This window comes from Solenopsis invicta, chromosome 2 (assembly GCF_016802725.1).
Source record: "Solenopsis invicta isolate M01_SB chromosome 2, UNIL_Sinv_3.0, whole genome shotgun sequence".
NCBI lineage: Eukaryota > Metazoa > Arthropoda > Insecta > Hymenoptera > Formicidae > Solenopsis > Solenopsis invicta.
In genome coordinates, this window is record NC_052665.1 from 10,486,114 (window position 1) to 10,496,456 (window position 10,343).

The following is a 10,343-nucleotide window of genomic DNA, read 5'->3' on the forward strand; positions in this document are numbered from 1 at the left end:
TAATCAAATTCCGAGAGTCACGGGACAGATACGTAAAAGCAAAATCAGACAAGCGCGAACAAGTAATTGTTTCAAGTAATTGTTCGAAGAGTGCGCAAGGTGCATATCGGTAGCTCGCGTTTGTACTTTTGATCTACAGATGTATTTGATACTTTTTATTACATACATCGGGCGATGCGATCGGGCGGGCGATCTTCCGCAGAAGCGAGAATTGCGAGAAAGAGCTCTAGGATAGAGCTATGGACAAAAGCACATAACGCGATCGCACGGTACGTGTTTTTATCCATGGCCATGACAGAAGTAAAGCCTGACCTAGTTGCAGGAGCTTGCCCCCTATGTGACGTCAGGATGCGCAGGAGCCCCATTCACGAGTCTTGGGCAAAGTAGGTATCGGTAGGTATGGTTCTATCTCTGTGAAATGTCATAGTTCATTCAATGATCCGCTATAAGCTTTCATTCCTCGCCTCCATCACTGTCCATCACCTTTTCCTTCTTTTTCCATCATTTATAAAAATAGCTTTTTTATTCCTCTAACGCTAAACATACTTTTATGACCGTCTCGTAACGTATATTATTCTATGTTATGTCGCAATATCTATTCCGTGAGACTGTGAATCTCTCCCTGTCAACTTTAAATACTCAAGAATCATAATAATTGTAATAATTCACTAGTGCTGCTCTTTTCTCTACTATCTCACGAAGCATTGACTATTACAGCATTGACAGACTTAATTTTCCAACGGTAATGAGAGAGAGAGAGAGAGAGAGAGAGAGAGGACGGGGGAGGATCAAATTATTGTATTAGCAAATGTTACCGCCGTCAAAATCAATGAAACATTATTATCGTCCTACAGTAGGAAAACGTTGAGCAAAATAATCCAACTTTGATAGTATACTCGAGTTTTCGCGGTGATTAAGTGATCTATGATAGGATACTCGAACTATGGAAAATTGAGATATCACGAAATTTGTGAAAACTTGCTATTATTTTTCGGAGCTGACACGAGTACTTGCGAATTGCGAGTACTACTAATCTGAAAAATGGATGTTGGAACGATAGCGATAAGAAACGTTTCGTGCACGAGAGGCATATCGAGTTATCTGTCGAGATAGACGCAACTTACAACGTGAACCGTGAAGCCTATACGCGTCGGACTCTTGCCGCGCCGCGCCGTTCACGAGTCTTCGCTTCCTCTTCCCCCTACGCAATGTCTTTGGCCCAGTTTTCTCATCGGCGGCGTAGTGACGTCATTCACGTCATTGAGAAGGCCACTGACAACGGCGCGTCCCAGTTCCTGCCCTGCCCTGCCCTGCCCTGCCCTGCCCTGCCCTGCCGTTACCGCGCGCAATGCGGAACGAACTCGGTCGGGGTTTAATCCTGTAGCCTTCGACTCTTTGTCGCGGTCAATCTTGGGTCTCACCCCTCGTACGTACATACGTGCGTCAAATAACCGCGTGTAAATAGTCGCGATAACCTGTTATCCTTCTCCATTCCGCGCAAAGATGCTGATGCACAAGTTTACACTTTTCAAATGGCAATTGATGACCATTTTTCAATTAATATAGTTTCAATTAATATATAAATGAGAATATTTATCCAATAAATAATGGAGTTAATAATGCAATTATTAATGGGATGTTGATCGTAAGTTAAGTTTAACAAAGCTGAGATCGAGATAAAAGTAAACTTAAAATTACCACAGATATAGAATCGTTTATATAATCATGATACCTCATTCTCTCCTTCTCTCCCTTTTCTCAATTTCAGATTTAAAATTTTCTCTCTACTAAGAAAAATACAGATCAACTTAACATTATAATTGAACATATATATGTTTCTTTCTGTAATAGAGATTATTTTCAAAATTATTATCATTTTTTATTAAACTTTTTCTTAATTAATTTTCTCAAAAACCGAAGTTTTTGTACAGAAAGGATTTATTCTAAGACAAATTATTGTCATAGATTTATTATTTCGATGACAGAGGGTATCTGTACATGTGTAAGTGTGTGTGCGTGCGTGTGCGTGTGTGTGTGTGTGTATGTGTGTGTGTGTGTGTTTTCTTTGACACTGTACTTTGTATTTACATCTTCGTCCAAATAGATAAATTTGCAATTGCTTATTATTTACTCGATCAAAAAATTTGCTCGGATCTAATAATAACACATTAAACAAGATTTAATGTTGCAGTCGTTGATGCACGTATTGAATGATGCATACGTTTCGTCGACGTCATAGCAAGGACATCGAGCTCAAGTCAAATCGATGGTATCGAGAACAATGGAGGGAGAGAAGGAGGGAGTGCGAGAGAGAGAGAGAGAGGCAAATCCGCCGCTACCGTGCCGCATCGCATCGCATCGCATCGCATCCCCCCATTCACCCCATCTGTGTCCAGTCAACCAACCACCACCGCCAGTCAAGCAGAGTCGCTGCGTCTGGTCGGAACGAATGCTGCTTCAATGCTGGAGGTTCGTCGACCTTTCGTTCTATCCGTTCTATCCCTCGATGATGACGCGATCGTTGCGTCACGTCGTCATGACGACGAGCCAGTCCTCTTTCTTTCTTTCTCTCTCTCTCTCTCTCTCTCTGTTCCTTGACCACGCACACCCGGCGAGAAACTGGAACTTTGACCTGCAATCGGGTCGACAGATGAATGACACTGGATGACCTTACAGCACCAACCCCCATTCTTCTCCGCTTCTCTCCTTTAACCTTTTCGTACATTCCATCACATTTTCAATACAAGTATTTTGGATGTCTAGATCAGATTGTACGTATATCTATATACGATTGCGCTTACTTGTAAATTTACGTTGCGTTAAATTTCTGTTCAAATATCAGGTGTAACATTTTACTCCTTTGACGTACAAAGGATGTTCTTTAACAAGATTCCCTCGAATGTTCTTTAACAAGATTCCGATCTGCACTGATTTTATTCCATTACTCAAATTTAATTAAACAATTTTTAATTATTTTATTTTTTTATCTCCACACGTGATATAGATTAGAAAATTAAGAATTAAGTGTCGAAACAGGCAATTATTGTCTTCTGTTTTGTCAATTCTTTTTCAAGATATCGAGACAAAGAGAGAGAGAGAGAGAGTTATTGTTCAATTTTTTATTCCAATATTTTTTTTTTTTTCCTTTAAGGTGCAATTTCACGTAGATATAATATCCAGATATTTACCCCCACTCTACTCAAATCATGGGGATTTATGGGAATTTATGAGAAATTATGGAAAATTTTGGTAGAGTCGGGGTAAATATCTGGATATTATAGCTACGTAAAATCGCATCTTAAGAGCTTTTTTAATGCGTATTCAATGGATTTGATTATTATTAGTAAAATAATACAGTTGGCAAAAGTGAAAATTACTGGCGTTGCGTTTTGTTTTTTCCACTAGTAAAACCAGAGCCACCAGAGGACAAAAACGTGAAAAGTGAAAATCTTTACCATTAAAGTTAATGGAGAAATTTTTCATTTTTTACGTTTCCACCCTAGAAAAAAAGTTTCTTGATTGACCCCCGTAGATGATCCCAAATAGTCCAAAACGTTATAACAATTTTCAGGTTTAAAATTGCGATATTTCAACGCGTTATCGCAAGCTTGTAGTAACATTATAGAAATTTTGTGTAACTTGCATAAAATATTACAATGTTTCAATGTAAGGTTTATCCAATGCTTCTTTAATCTTTCAGTGCTGGATTATGAATTACGAATTATAATTCTAGCCTTCACTTTTTATAACAAATTTTACATTAATACAATATTATTAAAATATTAATAAAAACTATAAGCACAATTATACATTTTCTTTGCAATCTTGTATACTATATTCCATATTTTTCTCAAATAGTTGGATACTCCAGAAAGATAATTGTTAGATTTAAAAATATATGTGTAATTTGTTTTTTATGTATCAAAAGTTTAAAATAATGGAGATATTTGTACAAACCAAAAGTATCTGTTATTAATTGCTCGATTTAAAACTCATAATAGCATTACTTTATTATAAGAATTTATATTTTAATAACATTAATTAATACTTTTGTTTTAAAAAACGAAAGTTAGAATCATACCAACCCATACAATAGTAAAAGATGATTGCAGGAACATATTGCATAAACTTTACGGCAAAACATTGTTATTAAATTGCATGAAAGCTGCGAAAGATTTTTGCAATGTTACAACCTAACCTAACATTAAAATGTTCACAATTTGTAACCTGAAAATAATTTTGGACCATTTGGGATCATATCAATTTATTGGTTTTACTGGTAAAAGAAAATAAACGCAAAACACCAGTAATTTTCATTTCTGACAACTTCATTACTTTTACTGACAATAACTAAACTTATTTTTGAACAGATGGACAATCGAGCAAACTGCTCTATTTAAACAAATTGCACATTTAATTTACTCACTCAGTTGTTATCGCTGCTGCTGCTGCTGCTGCTGCTGCTGCTGCTGCTGCTGTATGTCCTTTCCTGTTGATTCTGAAAATATTAGGTGCGCAACTAAGTTCTCGCTGTTTGTCAATAGATAGCTCCAGCAGTAAGTGCTGGTCGATTTAGACATATCCAAAACGTCATGAACTTAGACATATGGTAAACAAACCGCGTTAACACGTTAGTGATTTCGTTTTGGCATCATATACTTTTGATTGTGTGAAAATGTTTGATTTTGTGCCAAATAATCGTCATTTCCGAGAATTGTTGATTTTCTTATTTCATTCGAAGAAAACGGCGGCTGAAGCGCATCAAGAGCTCCAAAAAGTTTACGGAGATGCTGCTCTAACAAGTGAAACAACGTGCCGTGATTGGTTCCGTCGCTTCAAAGACGGTGATTTCGATGTTGACAATTGTCCACGTGAAGGAAGGCCAAAAACATTCAAAGACGCTGAATTGGAGGCATTGCTCGATGAGGATTTGTGCCAAACGCAAGAACAGCTTGCTTCAGCATTAGGAGTTACCCGCCAAGCCATTTCCAAGCGATTGCATGCGTTGGGAATGATTCAAAAGCAAGGAACTTGGGTTCCTTATGATTTGAAGCCAAAGGACGTTGAGCGTCGTTTTTTCATCTGTGAACAACTGCTCCAGCGGCAAAAAAGGAAGGATTTTCTTTATCGCATCGTGACGGGTGATGAAAAATGGATTCATTACAACAACCCAAAGAAAAGAAAGTCATGGGGACTGCCCGGTCATGCTTCTACGTTGTCGGCTCGGCCGAATATCCTCGCTGCGAAGGTTATGCTGTGTCTTTGGTGGGACCAGGTCGGTGTTATTTATTATGAGCTGTTGACTCCAAACGAAAATAATAAACTGGGGAACGGTATCGACTTCAATTGATGCGACTGAGCCGAGCACTGCGCGAAAAACGGCCACAATACGAGCAGAGGCACGACAAAGTAATTCTACTGCATGACAACGCTCGGCCTCATGTTGCCACACCCGTTAAAACCTACGTAAAAACGTTCAAATGGGAAGTCCTACCCCACCCGCCATATTCCCCAAATATAGTGCCATCCGATTATTACTTGTTCCGTTCGATGGCACATGGTCTGGCTGATCAGCAGTTCCGCTCACATGAAGACATCAAAAAATAGCTTGATTCGTGGATAGCCTCAAAAGACGAACACTTTTATCGTAATGGTATTCGAGCTCTGCCAAAAAGATGGGCAAAAGTTGTAGCTAGCGATGGGCAATACTTTGAATGATTCATTTGTAATCATTTTTTCACAATAAAGTTGCATTTTCATAAAAAAAAAAAAAACAGCGAGAACTTAGTTGCGCACCTAATATAATAAAAATGAATTATTGCATAAATATAAAGAATTTGCGTAATAATTATTTACAGTTAAACAGAATTTTCGCAATACCTATTTACAATTTTTTAAGGTGCTTGTAGCATTATTATTAAATTAACAATCAAGTTAATTTGTGATATTATATAGCATTGTTCGTTTAGTACAAGTATGTTCTGAATCTACTCGGAACAGACCCAAGCAGACCTATCTTTGAGTTGAGATAGAGGCACTCTGAAAGCAAATCGTAAAACAGGAAGTGAACTAGATGAACCTAGTAGACCGAGAAGAAACAAAACGAACAATACTCTCATGACTCTTTTGATTCACATATAAATACTGTATATTATATTTTATAAATTTTATCAAAGGTAAATATATAAATTTTTATTATTTTTATTGTTTTTATTATTTTTATTGAACTGTGAAAGTACGATCGCAGGAAACAGATAAAGAGATACGTTAATTCAAATAATACACTCACCCCCTTGGATTGCTCCACCGATATCGTCTTTCAGCTGAAATTCTCTTTACGTTTTGCTGCTCTTCTCAAACCATACGATAAATGTAATATCGGCCTGACACACACACACACACACACACACACACACACACACACACACACACACACACACACTCAAACGTAAATAAGATGCAAAAAACACGCACGAGAATTAGCGAGATTCAGCTTGTTGCGATGCAATAGATGCTAACGGAACTTGGAACGCGATTGTTTCTACGCATCATAACTACACGACTCGTGTGCCAGAGGTGTAATCGTCCGTTGCTACATTCGCAAGTGACGAATATAACTTTCAACTTTCGAGAGAGCATACATGTGCTTGAACGTCACATATCAACAAAACAGCAATGAGAATCGTCCGAATGCACACGTAGATACGATGCGTAGAAACGAAACACACTCACTCTCGATTTTGTATCTAAACACGACGACTAGAGACAAAACGTGAAACACGCGGCATTCGCGATATTCCACTGCACGAATGAAGTATCTGAGTGAACGAATACGAGCGCGCGAAATCTTGACAAAACCACACACGACAATCACACGATGCTTGCGCTTCACAAACGAATACGATCATTTGTACGTACGACACTGTATGGGAGTAACCGTCCGTTATCACATTGGCATTATTCGCGCATAATCAAAACTTGGAACGTACGAGAAGCACGGAACCGATACGCCGTACATCAGCAATGTGTAGCGGTAGCAACGAATACCGAACGGCCGAGTCGTCGCGGCCCATCTTTACGAGAAGAGTGGGAACTGTGTAGGAAGACGAGCCAAATGGCGTGCATGTGCGCCTCGAAGGCCTCGCGTAAGGCGAATGACCGGCGGAATGGGAAGGCCGAGACAGCACGCGGCGCGGGACGTTGACCTTGCGTGACGCGACTTTAACCGACGCGACAGCGTACACGTGCGCGCGAATGACTGACAATGAGTGGCCGGCGGAGTGGGGAGGCCAAGACGGCGCGTAGCGTGGCGTCTATCTTACGGGACGTTGACCTTGCGCGGTTGGACTTTAACCGACGGTGTGCACGTGCGTCCTCGGCTAATGCAGTCTCTCTAGCTGCGCGTTTATTACATAGACTTTATTAAAGTCTGTACTAAATAATTATCAAAGTTAAATAATAAAATTAATAACTTTTAACTTCGTTAATTTTTAATAATTCAATTTTTAACTTTAACTAATTATTTTTTAAATACATGAACTTTAATTTATTAACTTTTTACCTCTAAAGTTAAAAATTTATTTATATTAAAAAAATAAATGAAAAAAAAAATTTTTTAAAAAGAAAAAACGAAGAAAAGAAAGAGTTTAACATAAAGAATAAAAGAAAAAGAAAATAGGAGAACAAATATATACAAAAAATGATATAAATTTTTAATAACCGTTGGATTAGGTGTATTATTTTGAAATTTTGATATAAAAAAAAAAATTTATTTAACAAAACATTTTCTTTTCCGTCTTTCGGTAAAAATCATATGTAATAAACGAAGAGAGATGTCCCCAAGACGTTACCAAGATAGTTCTCAGGATATCCTAAATTAATATTAAATACATTCAATAGTATCGGGCAATCTGATTAAATGTGCAGTTCGAGGACAGCAGCAAAACGAAACGTCAACAGAATTTTAGCGAAAAGACGATATCCGTGGTGCAATTCGAGGGGATGAGTGTATTATATTTTATTAACGTATCTCTTTACATGCGATCGTATTTTTACAGTTGAGTAAAAATAATAAAAAGCATTTCTATATCTACGTTTAGTAAAATTTATAAAATCTATATACAATATTTATACGTATTATTCTGTAAATAATTATTACAAAAATTTTTTATACTTATGAATAATTTATTTTTATTATATTGTCAAAATCAACAGGAAAGGAAATTGGTAGCAGCAACAGCAACAGTAACAACCGCGTGAGTGAATTAATTGAGCAATTTGTTTAAATAAAGCAATTTGCTATTATTATTTGATTATGTATGTACGTATACATACACATATATTAAATCCAAAATGGTTAAGGTTGTCGATTGTTAAAAGATGATTATTTTACTCTTGCTTGAACTGATTGTGAATTTCATAGGAGCCGAGAGAAGTAAATGGGATTGAATAGAGAGACGTAACGCATTACAGAATCACAATATATTACTTTTTGTAACATTAAATTATACAATTATCATCTTATCACCATCTATCGTAATTTATAAATAGTATATAACTTTTATATATATATATATATATATATATATATATATATATATATATATATAAAATTGTTATATGCTATTAATAAATAATTACAATCATAATACAACAATATTATAAATCGGCAATGCATAATAATCAACATCGCTGCGATCTTTTTATATCGCGTTAAACCAGAAATGGATCAACCCATACAGCACAAAAAATTGCAGCAATGTTGCAATGTTGCAGATTGCAATGCAATATTACGGAGACATTGCAGAATTACGGAAACATAAATTAACAATATGCCTGCAACATCTCATAGCATATGCCAGTAATATTTCGGAAACACTGCAATATTATAATTTTTTAATAAAGTACTGGCAATAAAGAGCTAAAGCAGAATATTCGCGTATAATAATATATTAATTTAACTCATCCATAATTATTCTGCATTTAGCAAACTAAGGTCGGGTGACGTTACTAAATTTTCCGTTGAATCTCTACATTCCCTAACAGCACAACCGTTCATATGTCGACTGTAAGACAACTCATCCAAGTCAAGCTTTCAGAGTTGACTGCAAATCGACTTTGCATAGACGTTTGCAGACATCCTTCAAATATTGACTCTAAGACGTCTAGAAAAAGGCATGCAATCCCGTGGTGCTGTGTGCATCATAATATTGTTGAGAAACATGAATATTCATATCAATAGACAAAATAGATCCATATATGAAGAAACCTCGATTTACATCCCAATGAACAAACGATATTTTTTAATTGTTTTTTAAATAAAAATTTTAATAATTTAATTAAATTATTGTATTATATTAATATATATTTTCTAATTGCATTCTTATTTAAATAAATAACAAAAAAGTTATTCCAGATGCTATTCTGCATTTGCAAAATTAGTAAAAAAAAGTATAATTTTATTTATATATATATATAAATACTGTGCTTTAATTATACATATTTCATTTTTTCGATAACGTATATTGACCTGATCTACCAGTTATATACACATATCAGCATAAGGTGTTCACAGGTCGTTATGAGGGATCAGTTCGCAGCGATCACGGAGATCGAGCAACGTTCACTGGAGTCGCGACTTGGATGGGTGACCGCTTGGAAATTTCCGAAAAAAAATTCCTGAGATTTTTTTTGCAAAAAATGTTTTTTAAAATGTTACAAAAATATTGTTTTGTTTATTGCAATTATGTGGTGTAATAATATTTATGTAAATATTTTAGAAAAATTCATAACATTGCAATGTTGCTGGGATGTTTCAATGCAATATGTCAAAAAGCGGACATCTTAATGTTGCTGCAATCTTCCAGCAATGTTGCAGCAATGTTCCTGCAATCTCTCTGTGCTGTATGGGAAATGAGCAAAATTCACGCAAGCAAATACAAATGAACAGCTTACTTGAATGAAGGTAAAAACGGCACTGCAATTGGCCGATCACCCTTATCAAAGTCGTTCAATCATATTTATCCGTGTGCTCATTTTCTCGATCTAAATCCGGGTTTAAACATACCGATAAAAAGATACGATCGATGTTGGATTGAGAATCGAAAAGCTTTTGCGGAACAATTGGAAATATCATCCATAAATAGATTTTCTATTATGTGTGAAAAGAATGTATAACATCATTATTATACAACAACATTATTATAGGCACAATCGTTGTCGTTTATATATCTTATATACGTCAATGCTCCATAATTATTCTGGTACTTGAATAATTATGTTATGTTAACGCGCGCTACTCGTGGCCTTCGGCAAACGAACGGAAAAGAGATGTGCGTATTGTA

The 10,343-nt window shown here is 36.1% G+C and overlaps 1 long non-coding RNA gene across 1 annotated transcript; it reads right to left on the bottom strand.

Annotated features, from left to right (window-relative positions):
* Nucleotides 1–2,006: 2,006 nt before the first annotated feature.
* On the bottom strand, nucleotides 2,007–7,526 carry LOC113003961. The gene is made up of 3 exons (XR_005574125.1): nucleotides 5,539–7,526; nucleotides 4,427–4,498; nucleotides 2,007–2,632 (listed from the first exon to the last, which is right to left on the bottom strand). It is a non-coding gene; the product is annotated as an uncharacterized LOC113003961 (long non-coding RNA).
* Nucleotides 7,527–10,343: the final 2,817 nt, after the last annotated feature.